At 42.1% G+C, this 17,121-nt stretch overlaps 1 protein-coding gene across 4 annotated transcripts in view; it reads right to left on the minus strand.

The window, feature by feature from the left end:
- The window catches only part of LOC140204910 (uncharacterized), a 35,659-nt gene that overhangs the window by 16,474 nt on the left and 2,064 nt on the right, over positions 1-17,121 (minus strand). The gene's annotated exons all lie outside the window — the stretch shown is intronic.

Here is a 17,121-nt window from a genome sequence, read left to right on the forward strand (position 1 = left end):
AGCTTTCCAGCCCTGTCTCAGGAGTATCAGGTCTCTTTCGCACTTACCAGCCCTGTCCCAAGAGCATCAGGTCTGTCTCCAATTCACCAGCCCTGTCTCAAGCTCCCCAGGACTCCCTGGGCTATCAGGTGCCGATCTTAAGGAGGGAGGCACTGTCATGACCCCTGCCCGCCTTTATTAACTGACGTCTTACCTAGAGTTGTTAAGCCCTTGTGCTTTCTGTTTAATTTTGTCAAGTTCATATTGACTGGCACGAGTCTTCAGCCTACTGCGGTTATTTAAAGGGGACTCTCAGTTAGCGCTTACCGCAGGGTCTTTGTGTGTGTGTTTGGAGAATGGTTCCGCTCACGGTGTCACTCGGTGAAGCCACCATAGTTCAGCTGGAATTCCAATGAATAAACTCTTGCTTGCGTCTCCACATAGGAGCTTGTCGTTCCTCCGCACCCGTGATTGGTTGTCTCTCAGCGCATACCCTTACAGATAAGCTCAGGCAGCGGTGGTGTGAAGTGAGTGGGGAGAAAGAGGTCATAGCAGAGAGGAAATGATGCAAATCTACCTACACAACAGGTTACAGAATTAAAATTCAGTTTGCCCTGTCCTAGTTTAATGGTGTTGTGCTAATCCCTTCAGGCTAATTCATTATGTCAAACAGAACAGGAAATAGTGCTGATTCGTATCTCGGTTATTCAAAACAACCACAAAAGATTTCAGTCTCTGGAGGTGTGCAAACAATAGTTGATGAGGTCAATCAGCTCAGGGTGTGCAGTGGGAATTCAGTGCATGGGGGTTGGGGGAGGAAATGTGTTAGATAATGAATGAGATCTAGTGGGATAAAGATAAACTTATTGAAAAGGGAGTCAAAGTTAATGGGATTGTAGTTGCACTGAATAAAAATCTGATATTTCAAAGGTTCATTTATTATCAAAGCATGTGTCTATATACAACTCTGAAATGCGTCTTCTCCAGATAGCCACAGAACAAGAAAGAAAGTCGTTCAGAGAGAGACATCAAATCCCCACCCCGGTACAAAAAGGAACAGCATCCCGATCATCAACCCTTCAAAAGCCCCCTTCCCCTGCACAAGAGGGAACAGGAACATCAACCCCCCCCCAAAAAAACAATCCCTCCCCTGCACAAAAAATTAACAGAACATCGACTCCCAAACTCCCTCCTCTCACACAACAAAATGGAAAAGGAATGGGCGATTAAAAAAAAGCACAAAATATAAAAACCTTGTCTGAAAGGGTCCACAGTTCATAAACGCAGAACCATGATACTATCCTCCAATATCACCGACATTCATCGGAAGAGAAGAGCGGGACACTACATGAGGCAGAGAGGCCAACCTGCCTACCGCAGTAAGCCACACAGTGACGGTCCGTTCACAGGCTCTTTCTCCGGCAGTGGTGGAAAAGGCAGGCAGTCAGCACTGAAACTTTCACTTGCCTTCTGCAGTCACTTCGATGTCTCGGCTTATTACAAAGCACAAGCATGAGGTGATGTTAAGACCCGGTCCATCAAAACTGCCGGACCTGCTGAGTGTTTATTCTTGATATTATATATTCTTGATTTGCAGCACCTGCAGGATTGTATTAATCATTTCTAAGGCACTTCAAAGTTTTCACAGCCACTGAAAAACTTAAAAAGTGTAGACACTGTTTACTGCAGGAAATGTACCAGCCATATGCACTAGTACATTGAGTTATGGGTACTTTGAAAACCTTGCTTGTGGCAGCATCAGAGGCAAGTCGTTTCAGACAATGTACAGAATATGGCCTCCAGGAGGACCTCAACCTTGTTGTGGTTTGGAGGCTTGCGTGCTTCAGTGACCCAGAGACCGATGTTGGCTGGAGTCAGGGCTTTGTGCTTTGGCTCTTGTCAGGTCACCCATGTCAAACTGATCAAGGGGTAGAGGCCAGACTAAGAGTGGTCCACCGGTCCTCCAGGTTCAGGGGTTCAGCTCAGAGCCAACAATCTTGACTGGTCAAACAAAAATATTACTGCAACAGCAATGAAAAATCCTTCTACATCTGAGTGTGACAGTATTTCTGAGTCTCCACCTGGGACTTGCATGGCTGACAGGAGTGAAAACTGAGAGGAAGCTACCAACACGATGAAGGAAGCCCTGAACCCCACCAGAGATGGGGGACCTCCATTACTGCCGGAAATGCCAGCGGCGTAACGGACAGTAAGCAGGTACAGAACGTAAACTACACAAGACAGTGAAGAAAGTGTCTGTGCAAAACAAAAACATAATCAACGACTAGTCCATTGTCGGGGAAGAGGTGGTCAGTGTACCATGGCTGAGGTAGGATTAAGGTTGTGCAGGTCAGTTCAAGAACTGGGTGGTGACAGTAGCTTCCCCTGAACCTGCTGGCGTGGGACTTAGGGTTCTGTACCTCTTGCTGATGATTTATGTTTTCTTCAGAGATGGCGCCGAGATGCAACACAGAGCATCATAGGAAGTCATTCCTGCCTGTGGCCATCAAACTTTACAACTCCTCCCTTGGAGGGTCAGACGCCCTGAGCCAATAGACTTATTTCCTGGCATAATTTACATATTACTATTTAACTATTTACGGTTTTATTACTATTTAATTATTTATGGTGCAACTGTAACGAAAACCGATTTTCCCCAGGATCAATAAAGTATGACTATGACTATGACTATGACTACAGAGCCATAGAATACCACAGCATAGAAACAGGCCCTTCAGCCCAATTAATCCATGCTGACCTGATCTTCTACCTGGTCATATCTACACGCACCCAGACAAGGTTCCTCAAAACCTCTCCCAATGATATATCTATCCAAACTGCTGTTAAATGTTGCAATTGAACCGGCAGCATTTGGCTGCTCGTTCCACCCTCTGAGTGAAGAAGTTTCCCCTCAGAGACTTCTTAAATACCTCACATTTCACCGTAAACATATGACCGTTAGTTCTAGTCTCATCCACCCTGATGGGAAAAGGTGTACATTCGTTTACCCTATCTGTACCCCACATAATCCTACACCTCCAAAAAATCTCCCCTCATTCTCCTGCGCTCCGGGGAATAAAGTACTAACCTATTCAATCTTTCACTGTGGCTCATATCCTCAAGTTCCAGCTACATCCTTGTAAGTTTTCTCTCCAAATTTATTGATTTATTTTCGGTAGTTAGGTGAACCTTTGGACTTCTTTGGCCCAGTGGAGACTCACTGTTATATTCCAGGCTGAGGCAGGTTCTCGGACTACAACAGAATCAAAGGCTGTGAGCAATTCAAAATGGAGATGAGGCCAAAGGTCGGTTCAGCCGGGATCGAACTAATGATGGAATGACTTTGAAAGGCTGCCTGGCCCACTTCAGGTTCATTTTCCTCTTTATTTTTCAGGAAGCTGATTGATCAGCGGCTTCCGAAGGGAACAGATGAACACTTGAAAAGGAACACATTAGTGAGTTCTGGGTCAAAAGGCAAGGGTGTGGAAATCATTAGGGAGCTCTCTGAAGAACGTTCACCAGCGCAATCCTCTGATTCTTCTCCTTTCTGGTGTGGGATTGTATGATGCTTTTTATAGAAAGACAATCAGCACTTATTTCTGAGAAGGTCAAATGGAAGGAAACCATGAATACCAATGTTCCATTGTACATACAGTTCGTAAATCTAGGTCAGCGAGTCTGTAGCTTCCTTTTAAGGTTTTCAGTTGAGTGAACAAACTGTGCTTTCTGACAATCAGCTTACATTTTCAAAGCTGTCATTGCCTTTGCCTCCTCTCCTGAGACTATCCTCCCAAAGCAGGGTATTAGGAAGCCCCAGCAGTCCTAGCACTACCACCTCTCCCGCGAGTGCTTCTGCATCAAACATTGACAGGTCACAGGTCAGTCCTTCACAACGCAGTTGGCTCATTTCCGTTCAATTGTCACAACACATACCCTTCACCCAGTAACACCAGATCCCGGAGAGGGCACAGGCTCGGCTGAGCTCGCAAACACTTTTAAGCTATTTTGATGTCACAGGCAAGGCTGAATGTCAGAATTTGTGTAGAAGGGACCTGGGAAGCAGCTTGATGCAGGTCTTCAAGAGAGAAAAATAGGGTAAACTGAGAACGGGTTCATTTGCTAGCAAGACCAAAACTAGGGATATCAATATTCAAAAATCATAAAATGTATTTGGAACTGAGGAGAAAACTTATCTTATATTTTACTGATACCCTATATGCGCAAGGACTAGGCCTCAAGCTGTGGTGTCACCTGCTTACAGCCGCTAGGAGAGAGGCGTCAGAGCTGGTGCGCTCCACCAGGGGTGATGTGGCACAGTGTCCAAGCTGGAGTCAGTGCTGCCCCCCAGTGTTTGCTCGGCAGAAGACAAGCTGTACTGTGGTCGACTGCAGATTTCTGTGGCATTTATGTCTTAGGTCTGGACTTTTTTTTTGCATGGCTTTTTTTTTACTGATATCTTTATGTGCTCCTTCTATGTGCTATGTGTGCTTTTTGCTGTGTGTGACCATTGATATTGTGTTTTGCACCTTGGCCCCAGGGTAATGCTGTTTCATTTGGCTGTATTCATGGGTATTCATGTATGGTTGAACGACAATTAAACTTGAATTGAATTGAACTTAGGATATAACCAAGGTGAATTTAAACCAGAAATATTAAACCATATAAACGTAGATATATAACCTTCTAGTGGGAAGGTAAATAAGCATGTGTTGATGAAATTAGATGTTGAAAATGAGGGAAAACACAACACCAGCAAATACAGAAACTCCTGGATTTCCAAATATTCCACAAATTAAACTTTGCTTCCGGTCAAAATAGCACCAGCAAGCAACACTACCTTAGGCAATGTCGTGCAGGTAGTCCACAGAGCTGCTTATTTCACTTTTTCTACGTGTTCTTTTTATCTTAAATATGCTTCTAGAACTGTTGGAGCCTGCAAATTACAGTTTGGAGATACAAACGTTTGTAAATTCTGTGACCTAGTGTTCTGCTGTCCCCGAGAAAACTCCAGGAGGGGAGCATGAGAACGAGTTGCTTCCTGGTGAAGAGACGGGGTGCAAGCCCATGATCAACTTCCTTTCTCATTGATTAAAGTGTCGAGGAAGATTGAAGTATCAAGGCGAATGCGGAAGGGAGTGAGTGTTCGGTGCTGACTACCTGTCTCTTGCTCGCCATTGTGATGGTCTCTGTGTGCGCAGACCTCGAAAGGCCTCTGTATTCGAGAGGTCACTCTCCTCGATGCTGTCAGAGGATGTTATCGAAGTTCTGTGATTTGTGGGTTGAACTGTGGCCTGGAGTTCAAACTAACTATATTTCAAATTGGTCTCATTCACTTCTGTGTTTTTTTTTTCTGAACTCTGTGTTTTTGCCCATTTTTTCTTGGGAGCGAACTGTTAGTTGTTTGTGTGAGGGGGCTTGGAGTTTGAGGTTCTATGTGCCGTTTTCTGCGTGGAGTGATCTGCTAATATTTTTGTGCAAGGGAGAGGGGTTGAGGTTTGTGGGCCAGGGGTTGATATTTATCTTTGAATGACTTCCATGGCTTTCTTTGTTTCGTGGCTATCTGGAGAAGACGAATCTCAGAGTTGTACACTATATACATACTTTGGTAATAAATGAACCTTTGAACCTTTGCTATAATGGCACTGATCACTGGGGGTACATACCTTCAACATACACAGGTAATTTCCCTTAAAATGCACAGCATGCCACTCGATATATGTACATAATGCCAATACAGTCAGAATGCATTCTGCCAGCCTTTATGCCTAACATTATTTCACAGACCAAGCTTTTTTTTCCCAAAATATAAAGGAATCGCAGTAACTGGTTCTGTGCTGCAAATCCTTTCCAACACTTTGAACATCTCACATTGGACGATTTTAGTATTCTTTGGGCAAGAGACGACAATGTGATCCCATTAACATTTGCACATTGGTCCACGAGATCGATGTGTTTCCCTTCTGGGAAGGGCTCGGATAATGAAACTAATTGTAAGAGGGAATGGGGCTTTTCAGCAGTGTGGGCCTTTGGGTGCTGAATGAGTCTCAGCTTTGGTATTGTCCTCAGGTCCAATTCCTGCTCCCTGGTCCTCTCTGAGCTCCTGTTAATGAATGTTTGCACATATTTATAAACAGATCATAGAGGCTGTCTCTGACAGAAATAGCAAAGAATCTGAAAGCTCATCATCATAATTACGTAGTGGATACAGTCAAGTCCATCACGGGTAAAGGCTCCCCCACTATTGAGCACTGTCACAAGAAAGCAGCATCCATCATCAGGGACCCCCACCACCCAGGACATGCTCTCTTCTCGCTGCTGCCATCAGGAAGAAGGTACAGGAGCCTCAGGACTCACACCGCCAGGTTCAGGTACAGTTATTAGCCCTCAACCATCAGGAAGAAGGTACAGGACTCACACCACCAGGTTCAGGTACAGTTATTACCTCTCAACCATCAGGCTCCTGAACCAAAGGGGATAACTTCACACAGCTTCACTTGCCTCATCATTGAAATGTTCTCACAATCTATGGACTCTTCATCTCATGTTCTCGATATTTATTGGTTATTTGTTTGTTGTTATTATTATTTATTTTTGTATTTGCACAGTTTGTTGTCTTTTGCACGCTGGTTGAATGTGACAGCTGGTGCAGTTTTTCACTGATCCTATTATGGTTGCTATTCTATTATTGAGTATGCCCGCAAGAAAATAAATCTCGGGGTTGTAATTGTGACATATATGTACTTCAATAATAAATTTATCTTGAACTTTGAACCATGCCATAAAGTCACTGTAAAGGCTAATCTCTTAATGCAGCAGTCTTAGAGAAGTATTATTTTTTAATTTGATATTTTCCTTTTAATTACTCTCTTTGAACATCACTAACTTTGAGAATCACTAACCAGTTCAGCATTTTTTATTCGCAGTTATTTTGTAAATAACACTATTCTTTGCATTCCTGGTCAGATGCTAAATGCATTTCATTGGCTTTGTATCTGTACTCGGCACAATGACAATAAAGTTGAATCTAATCTAATCTAATTTACTGTTCATCCTTGATTTAGCTTCCCTCCTTAACTAATAACTCTTTGTCAATTTTTTTTTTCAAAATTTTAGATCTTTTTTTAATTTTTCAAAATTTTCAGAAATGTTTTTCAAAAATGTTCATAAATTTTCTAAATTTTAGTTCAAATTATGTTTCATGAACACAACACTTCAATTTTAAAATGATCATCAGATTGTTGGACTTCACAAAGCGAAAGCCAGTTTCTGTGATGTAAATTCAATGGCTTGTGGGCTTCCTGCTGAAAATTAAATTCAATCATAAGATAATGTATTACTTCAGCCTAGACTTCGTTCTACAATGTCATATTGAAACCATTGAAATGAGGACTTCAAAGACAGGGGAGACTGATTGTATAGACTGAAGGGTAGAAATATTCCATCCCACAGGTCAAAAAAGGGAAAAAAAGGTCAATAAATTCCAGTCACTGACACTGCCCCATGACATTTAAGTTGGAAATACTCAGTGGGTAAAGCAGCATCTGTGGAAAGAGAAACGCTTAAAATTTCAGGTCAAAGATTCTTCGTCAGTGGATCTCTTTCCCTCTCCACAGCTGCTGCCTGACCCACTGAGTGTTTCTAGCACGTTCTGTTTTTATTTCGGATTTCCAGCACCTGCAGTATTTTGAGATTCACTATCCAGTGGGAGGTGAAAGTCTGAAGAGCAATATTGCAACTCCAGCAAGATGATCTGGCTTTCTTTGGTTAAAGGGCATCCAGAAATGATTGACGTGTCTTGTAAGACTCAACAGCATCAGAAATGGATGCGAGAATGTTCACCTAAATGATCCCAAGATAGCAAGTTTCCAATCTGTTTCCTATCAATAGCAACACATGGAGGCAATACATAAATACCACTAGAGAAAAAGGCCCTTTGACCCACTAATTCAACCCTGACTGTTTAATCTCCCCACATTTCCATCAACTCCCCCTAGATTCACCCACACACTAGGGCAAGGGTTCCCAACCAGGGGTCCTCAGACCCCTTGGGTTAATGCTAGGGGTCCATGGCATTAAAAAGATTGGGAACCCCTGGTCTAGGGGAAATTTACTGTGACCAATTATTCCACCAATCCACACGCTGTCATATTCAGATATGGCGCAAGTGCAGTGAAAGAGAGAAACAAGTAGGTCAATAGTTCACTGACTTTAAGGAGAACTGTTCTAGAATTTAAAGGAAAAGAGAAACAATAAACAGGGCCCATTAACTAAAACACTCAAACTGAAAGTTAAAACCAACACTGCAGCTGGAACCAATAACTAATACTAAATGACTACTACTCCTTGACGTTATCAGTCAAAATGGTGGTCCTCTTCTCTGGACAAGTATAAAAGTAAGCTGGACCATAGCTCTCCATTACCCCTGCCATCCACGTACTTATCCAAAATAGAAAGTAGCAGGTTCCGACGAGATTTGAACTCAGATCGCTGCATTCAGAGCCCAGAGTGCTAAACATTGCTTCACGGAACTACGTGGAGCTGTTGCGAAGAAAGTCGAGAGAAGATCTGCTGGAGGTGCAGAAGATCATGTTTGGTTCGGTGTGGATGGGGGAAGCAGTTCCAATTAGTAAACGGTCCAAGGACCAGGGTTTGAAATGTTGGGCAATAAATATAAGGCAAATGTGAGAAAAATGATTTTACACGGGGAGAAGTTATGATGTGAAACTCACTGCCTGTAGGGATGATGTGAAGGTAATTGCACATGGCTTTCATCGGGGATCTGGACGGGCACTTAGGGGTGTCAGGAAAGACTGGGGCAATGGGACTGACGATGGGTGTCTTTGGAGAAAAGATGTACTAGAAGCAGCTATATACTCGGCTCATAATGATTCTGTGAAAAATGAAGCAAGCTGAGAGAAAAAAATACTATTTCTATACAAAATGCCATAATCTAGATGCATATTTACAAATTACTTTTCACAGCATAGAAACAGGCTCTTCAACCTACTGTATCTATGCCAACCATCATCCTTTTCTACACTAATCGCACTTTCCTCCGTTCATTCCATATCCCTCTATGCCCTGCTTGTTCATATCTTCACCTGATGGGGAGTTGGTAAACCTTAGAATCAGTTACAGAGGCTTGCACTTACAGTTCGTCTTTATAGTTACGGGTTTTCAGTTTCATTAGCTGTCAGTTACACCTTCAAACAATTCCTATGTGTCAAGTCATCCTACTAACCACTGAAGTTAGAGAATTGGGCACCGAAACCGACTGAATTCACCACGATGTTTGGGTAAGGAACGGTTCTAGTGTAAGAAAGAGTGTGCAAACATCCATGAATATATTTTTGATTTTAGTGCTTTTCAGTGGCAGTAATCCTGTCGGAGAGTTTAGCTGATGGACAGACTCTTTACTAAACTTGACCCCTGTCTTACAAACTTGAGAACATCTGCAGATGCTGGAAGTCCAAAGCAAAGCACGCAAAATGCCAAAGGAACTCAGCAGGCCAGGCAGTATCTCTGGAAAAGAGTAAACAGTCGACGTTTGGGCTGAGACCCTTCATCAGGACAGGAAGGGAAGGGGAGAGGTCAGAGTCAGAAGGTGGGGGGAGGGGAGGAAGAAGTACAAGGTGGTAGGTGACAGGTGAAAACTGGGCAAGGGGGAGGGCTGGAAAAGGGGGAATATGATAGAAGAGGGTAGAAGACCATGGAAGAAAGGGAAGGGGAGGAGCACCAGAGGGAGGTGATGGGCAGGTAAGGAGATAAGGTGAAAGAGGAGGGTGGCAGGGGCAATTACCATAAGTTCGAGAAATCAATGTTCATGCTATCAGGACAGAGTCTGTCTTATAATCACTGCTAAAGGTCTGTCTCAGGGATTGAAATGTTTGACATCTTTCAAGCTATAACAGATTTCATCTCTTTTTATATAAACCATCCCAAACCACAGATGAATTCCAAATTGTTCTTCAATCTTTGGTGAAACAGAGTCACCTTTTTTTTTCCTTATTAGGGAGAAAGAGAGCCTGTGGTATGTCGAATACTGGGTGAACAAGTAGTCTTTGGGGTACTGCAAGTCTGTGTCTTTATTGATGCTTTGCTGCATGCTTGAGTGCTTGGTGGAGGGCGCCGATGCTTCTTTTGCTGCTGAGGGAGGGCAGGATTGTTGGTTTGCTGCTGCTTATGCGTGGGAGGGGGAGCTGGGGAGGACTTTGGGGTTCTAACATTTAACTGTCATTCATTCTTTGGGGCACTCCTCTGTTTTCGTGGATGGGTTGTGAAGAAAAAAAATTTCAGTATGTATATTGTATACATTTCTCAGACATTAAATGTACCCTTGAAAAACTTTTTATCCAGAGAGACCCATCCAAAGCCATTGATTACAAAGCAGTCTGAGATAGCTATTGTTTTATGCTATACAAATTATCCAAGTCACTCTTGTAGATGAAGCCTTGTAATATTCCCATTCTGTCAGTCACTCATCAAGCACCAGTTTGTAGCTCACTCATTGGTGGTCATTCTAGACTTAATTGGAAGAGAGAATCTCACATACAGGTTTCACACATACTCCACATGCACTGCAATTGCTCAGTTACCTTTGGCATTTACATTATAAGAATACTGACTAACCAAATGAATACATAGACAGAGAGGGGATGAGGGAACTGGGACACTGATGAATAAGAGGACGACATCAAGTGACGTTGGGACAGGAGTCAGCAGAGAGTTCACTAGCAAGAAGGGTCACTAAAGTGAGTGAAACCAATGTTACATCACATACGTTCAGAGCCAGATAGAAAAAGTAATAAAAAGGGTAAATGTTAAAGATTATTTTTCTAAACTCTCCTAAGATTTTTCATAACCCAAGATTCCACACTTCTCCAGCAAGAGAAATTGAATGGCAGTCATTAGCAGTCACCATTGTGTGGAAATGTATTTATACTATTAATTATTAGTCATATTTTTCTATGTCCAATTTAATGAGTAACTAAACAAAGGTGACACAGTAGCGTAGTGGTTAGGGCATCACTTTACAGCACCGGCAATACCACTCAGGGTTCAAATTCCACCACCGTCTGTAAGGAGTTTGTACGTTCTCCCCGTGACCGTGTGGGTTTCCTCCGAGTGCTCCGGTCTCTTCCCACATTCCAAAGATGTATGGTTAGGCTTAGCGAGTTGTGGGCATGCTATCTTGGCACCAGAAGCATGGCCAACACTTGCACAACCCTCCCTGACGTGATTTGATGCAAGTGACACGTTTCACTGTGTGTTTCAATATACACATGACAAGTAAAGCCAATCTTTATCTATTTAATGTACAATCCAGCAAGTTCTTAAAAGTGTTGATTAAGCTTGAGGTGAGAGATTAACGTGAAGTTTGAAATGTCCAGAAGTCAATGGTGACTGACAATTCACAAGGTTTTGCTCCCTCAACTCAAGGTACTGGCTGAGTGGCTCGTTAGTAACTACCAGAGTCTGGTCATTATCAGTTAGTTTTACAGCAAAATCTGATTTGAAACATTCTAGTTAAAGTCCTTGGGACAGTACACTAGTAAAGAATGGATTCCCGGGTATTGTTAACTTAGATTTTGTTTTCACTGATTTTGCTTTCAACACGTTTTAGCCCAAATTATTCACACTCCAACTGCAAACCGCCCTAGGATATTCCCCGAGTCTATTTGCAAACTTTTAACAATCACAAACCATTGGGCTATTCTGGTATACAAGATTTATTTAAAGCCCAGTTACCTTACAACGTGGGCACAGAAATGAAATCCGTTGAAACGGTTCATAACCACTACAGTGCAACGCGATGGTTGTGCTCGTAAGAAATCGCGCGTTACAATTGTGTACATGGGAAACGGGCGAGAGGGGAGGCTAGGGACTAGGGTTTCAGACACGCAATAACTAGATTATCTGATAGCTACAAATGTACTTTGCTACTGCTTTTTTAAACTAAAAGTGTAGTTACTTTGTTTAATCCTAGTGCAAGTACCAATACTAGAAGCCATTGCTTGTCAATTTCCACTGGCCTCCCGCACTGACACCGGCAGCAACCACTTCTCGGAGCTGATTCAACAATCTACAACTTCCAATGACTCTTTACAATTCATGTTCTCGGTACAATATTATCTTTTTATTTGCAGTTTGCCTTCTCTTGCACATTGTCAGCCTTTGTTTCCGCCTGACCCGCTGAGTTCCCCCAGCACTGTGTGTGCGTGCGTGTGTTATTCTGGATGTCCAGCATCCGCAGAATCTCGTGTGTTTATGATTTGTCTGTTTATGTGTAGTTTTTCGTAAATTCTATTATATTTCTTTTTTTCCCTGTAAATGCCTGGAAGAAAATGATTCTCAGGGTAGTATATAGTAATGATAATACAATTACTTTGAACTTTGAACTGTGTTTTTAAGAGACAACGGTTTCTGATTGCCGCTCGGTGAGGATGTTATATCGAAACGGTTTTTTTTAAACACTTTTTTTTTCCCTCCAAGACTACTTTTTTTACTGGTAGTCAATTTCCAAAGCAACCCTAATTCCTGATCGAAATCTGATTATCACAATTCGGCCCCGTAATACAAATTATTGATTTGTTTTCGTCAATCGCGTTACATCCAATTCACCTCATTGGAGCAAGCGTTGTAACAGAACGGTTTGAATTTGAAATTCATCAGCAGCCCCCGTGTATCTACATTTAAACATATATTTGCCGCTAATTGTACAAGATGGACACAAAGCCATGTCTGAACCCCCACAAACAATATTCTCAATACGGTGAAGGATAAATTTAGTCTCTATTGCAACTGTGATATCCGGAGTTATACTACCACAGAAAAACAAGCTCAATTTCAATACCGAAGTCTGTAGCTTCACATGTGCGACAGAATATTGTGGATTTGCCTTTTGGCATACATCTGCCGAGTTGTACCGACGCTTCGATTTATATCACCTGTGATTCTGATACTTCAACGAAACTTTAAACGGTTCAGATACTTGAGTTCAAAGTAAAGTTATTATCAAATACATATATGTCACCATGTACCACCCTAAGATTCGTTTTCATACTCAATAAATCCAATAACCACAATAGAATCAATGAAAGACCGCACCATCAGGGCAGACAACTAGTGTGCAAAAGACAGCAAACTGCAAATACGAAAGAAAAAATAAATAAGAAATTATATATATAAAACTGCACCCAATACCTGTAGAATTCCTACAGTGTCTGATGAAGCATTGGCGTATATAATCACACTATCTGTTAACAACCAAGATGAAGGACAGCCACCATTATCAAAACAAACGGAGGCATTTTCCAGTGCGGCTCTCAAAGCCCACTGTGGTTTTGTCCAGCTTTAAACCCGCTCTCTAATTTAGGGTATCAAATTAGAAACAGCCACACGAATTATGCCTTGACACACCTTCTATACATAAACAAAGTTGAAATTATACGCTCCTTATCAGTAAAGCAAAATAAATTAATTCCAATAGTAGAACAATTTTCTAAAGATATAAACGTGAACTTTGGACTGGAATAGTGCAGAACATTAAACATAAAGAAAGGTGCGATCGAGCTAGTAGGGTATAAGACAAAGCAGCAGGGTATAAAACTACTGATGGATGAATATGAAACATAACAACAAATAAAGCAAATACATCATAGGAGGATAAAGAGAAGATGTTCAACAGAATTTACTTCAAGGCTTAAGAAAATCTGCGAAACAGACTCAATGGTAAAAATATAACAAAGGCAAAAATGCACTTTCACTATACCCATATAAAGGTATTCTTTTGGAATAATATCTTGGTCCAAAACCAATCCGGAAAATTTACAAACCAAAATAAGAACTGAAATGACAAATTTTAGAAAACACTATGTACACTTGAGCACACTTAGATTAACACTACCCAGAGGAAGATGAATAACAGATATTTTAAAAAATTACACAACAGTCAGGAGATTTACAAGGGTGTTGTCTGGATTGTGGAGCATGCCTTATGAGAATAGGTTGAGTGAACTTGGCCTTTTCTCCTTGGAGCGACAGAGGATGAGAGGTGACCTGATAGAGGTGTACAAGATGATGACAGACATTGATTGTGTGGATAGTCAGAGGCTTGTTCCCAGGGCTGAAATGGCTAGCACGAGAGGGCAGTTTTAAGGTGCTTGGAAGTAGGTACAGAGGAGATATCAGGGGTAAGTTTTTTACACAGAGGGTGGTCAGTGTGTGGAATGGGCTGCCAGCGATGGTGGTGGAGGTGGATACGATAGGGTCTTTTAAGAGACTCCTGGACAGGTATATGGAGCTCAAAAAATAGAGGGCTATGGGTAACCCTGGGTAGTTTTTCGGGTAAGGACATGTTTGGCACAGCTTTGTGGGCCAAAGGGCCTGTACTGTGCTGTAGGTTTTCTATTTTTCTATGTTTCTATGTCAGATAAACTTCTAAGGATATACTTTTATGAAAAAAAACAGGATTCAGCATTCCATTTGGGCAAACAACTTACTTAATAGACATGGCCATTTCAAACACACATAACGTACAGAAATCAGTTAGTGAAAAACACCAGAAATATGCAGAATTAAAAGAGGAAATTGAAAGACTTTGGAACATGAACAGGGTATACATTGTCCCAATAGTAACATCTACAACTGGTATCATCCCAAAGACACTACACAATATTATTAAACAATTAGGCCTGCACAGCAATATTTATGTAAATCTTCAGAAGCCGCAATACTAAACACCACTGGAATAGTCCAAGAGTTCCTAGCAATTGAAAAACGAGTGTGCTTGGCTGTGCCTGTACTTAAGGTTTTACCAGCTTGAGCTGGGAAAAAATAAGTGATAATAATAATAATAATAAGTAATGAATATTGCGAACATGAGATGAAGAGTCCTTGAAAGTGAGTCCATTGGTTGTAGGAACAATTCAATGATGGGGCAAGTGAAGTTGAGTGAAGTTATCCCCTCTGGTTCAGATCTGGGCTTTTCCCACAATCTGTGGACTCACTTTTAACAACTCTTCATCTCATGTTTTTGATATTTATTTCTTATTTGTTTATTTTATTCTGCATTTGTACAGTTTTGTTGTCTTTTGAACACAGGCTGTTTTGTCTATCTTGTTACGTGCAGTCTTTATTGTGTTTCTTGGATTTACTGTGTATGCCCACAAGAAAACAAACGTCAGCACTGTATGTGCTAAATTATATGCTCTTTGATTATAATTTTACTTCGAACTTTGTATTTATACCATCTGTAATTGTACTGAAAAAAAACATTACAGGAAGTGAAGAAGCTGGAAAGCTGAAATAAAAGGGTCTGTGGTGCAGCTCCATGTACTATATGGGGTATTTCTCACTGTATGATTATATTTCACTATGCAACATGTAACCCTCAAACACCAGCTGACTAGGTAGCTTGCTTGTTACTACCAACTTATGAAAGCTTATTGCAGATGAGAACTTCCATTGCAAAACTTAATACAGGGACATTTACTGTATTTCTGCACAGTTTCTTTGTGTGGGGTTCAAAGCTGCCTACATTAAGTGAGTTTCGACTTCTGTTGAAATTGCAAGGCAGTTTCACAGACTGGGAGCAGAAACAGAAACCCTGAGAAATCGCTCAGCAGGTTTTGATGAGGGTAACATTTCAGGTTGATCTTCCATCAGAACAAGGAAAGGCTGGAAAGCAGGCAGTGGCAATGGATTTAATTTTTGATTAAAGGAAAGTGAATGGTGGTCTGCCCCAGGGATCACTTCTTTATTCCATACAATGATCTTGCCTTCAGAGGGTGGGCTTCAAGCCACAGCTTCCATGTCTGTACAGGACACATATGCAGTGGAAGATGAACAGGTTGGTGGAATGGGCAGAAGAGTGGCAGATGAATTTTAACATGGGAGAATGTAGAATGATCCAATTTGTATAGGATAAGGAGGAGAGAGAACCTAGAACTTGATTCTGAAAGGAGTGCAGGAGCTGATGGAGTGAGGACCTTGGATGCACAGATCATTGAAAGTGGCAGGGCAGAGCGGGAAGGCAGTTGATAAGGTAAAGGTGATCCTTTCTCACCGTGGGTGTAGGGTAGAAAAGCAAGGATGCCATGCTGAACCTTTTCATAAAATGCTTGTTCAGCCTCAGCTGTGGTATAGCATTCATTTCCAAGAAACAGCAAGAGAAGTGGGGGGGGGGGAGGGGGGGGGAGAGTGACAGAGAGAGAGAGTGAGTGAGAGAGAGAGAGAGAGAGAGAGGAGGGAGATAGAGAGAGAGAGGAAATAGAGAAAGAGAGGGAGAGAGAAGGAGAGAGAGAGGGTGGGAGATAGAGGGAGAGAGAGGAGACAGGGAGAGAGAGAGAGATGGAGAGATAGAGAGAGAAAGAGAGAGAGAGGGTGGGAGGGTGGGAGATAGAGGGGAGAGAGAGGGAAAGAGAGAGGAAATAGAGGGAGATAGAGAGGAGACAGAGGGAGGGAGAGAGAGAGAGAAATGGAGAGAGATAGAGATATTAACAAGAATAGTTCCTGAGATGAGGGATTTCAGTGAGAGGGGCCTGGGTTGCTTGCTTTGGTAGGAAGATCTGTAATACGATGATGGGGCTCCCCTCTGTGAACTCTCTCAACACTTCCTACTGCCTCTCTAAAGCAGCAGGCATAATCGAAGACCTCATCCACCTGGACATTCTGTCTTCTGCCCAGCGATTGCCTTTAGGTGTGTGTTTAAGTTGGAGAGGGGAGTGAGGGTGGCAGGAACTAACACCAGTAACTGAGCGACACAGTTTGGTGTTGGCTGGGGGAGGGTTTAGGTGGTAGCTAATCTGTCTGAACAAGAATCTGTTGGGGGCTATAAGTAAGACAAGGGTGAGAACAGATACAAAACCCTGCAGTTGCTGGAATTTGCAGATAAAACAGAATGCTGGAAAACCCCAAATAAGTCAGGCAGCAACTGTGGAGAGAGAAACTGGATCCACATTATAAGTTGGTGTTCCTACATCAGTTCCAACACAAATTGGAAAGGCTTGCTTTCTGATCACAAACAAGAGAAAATCTGCAGGTGCTGGAAATCCAAGCAACACACACAAAATGCTGGGGGATCTCAGCAGGCCAGGAAGCATTGAGGAAAGAGTACAGTCGACGTTTCGGGCTGAGACCCTT

This window comes from Mobula birostris, chromosome 11 (genome assembly GCF_030028105.1).
Source record: "Mobula birostris isolate sMobBir1 chromosome 11, sMobBir1.hap1, whole genome shotgun sequence".
Classification (NCBI taxonomy): Eukaryota; Metazoa; Chordata; class Chondrichthyes; order Myliobatiformes; family Myliobatidae; genus Mobula; species Mobula birostris.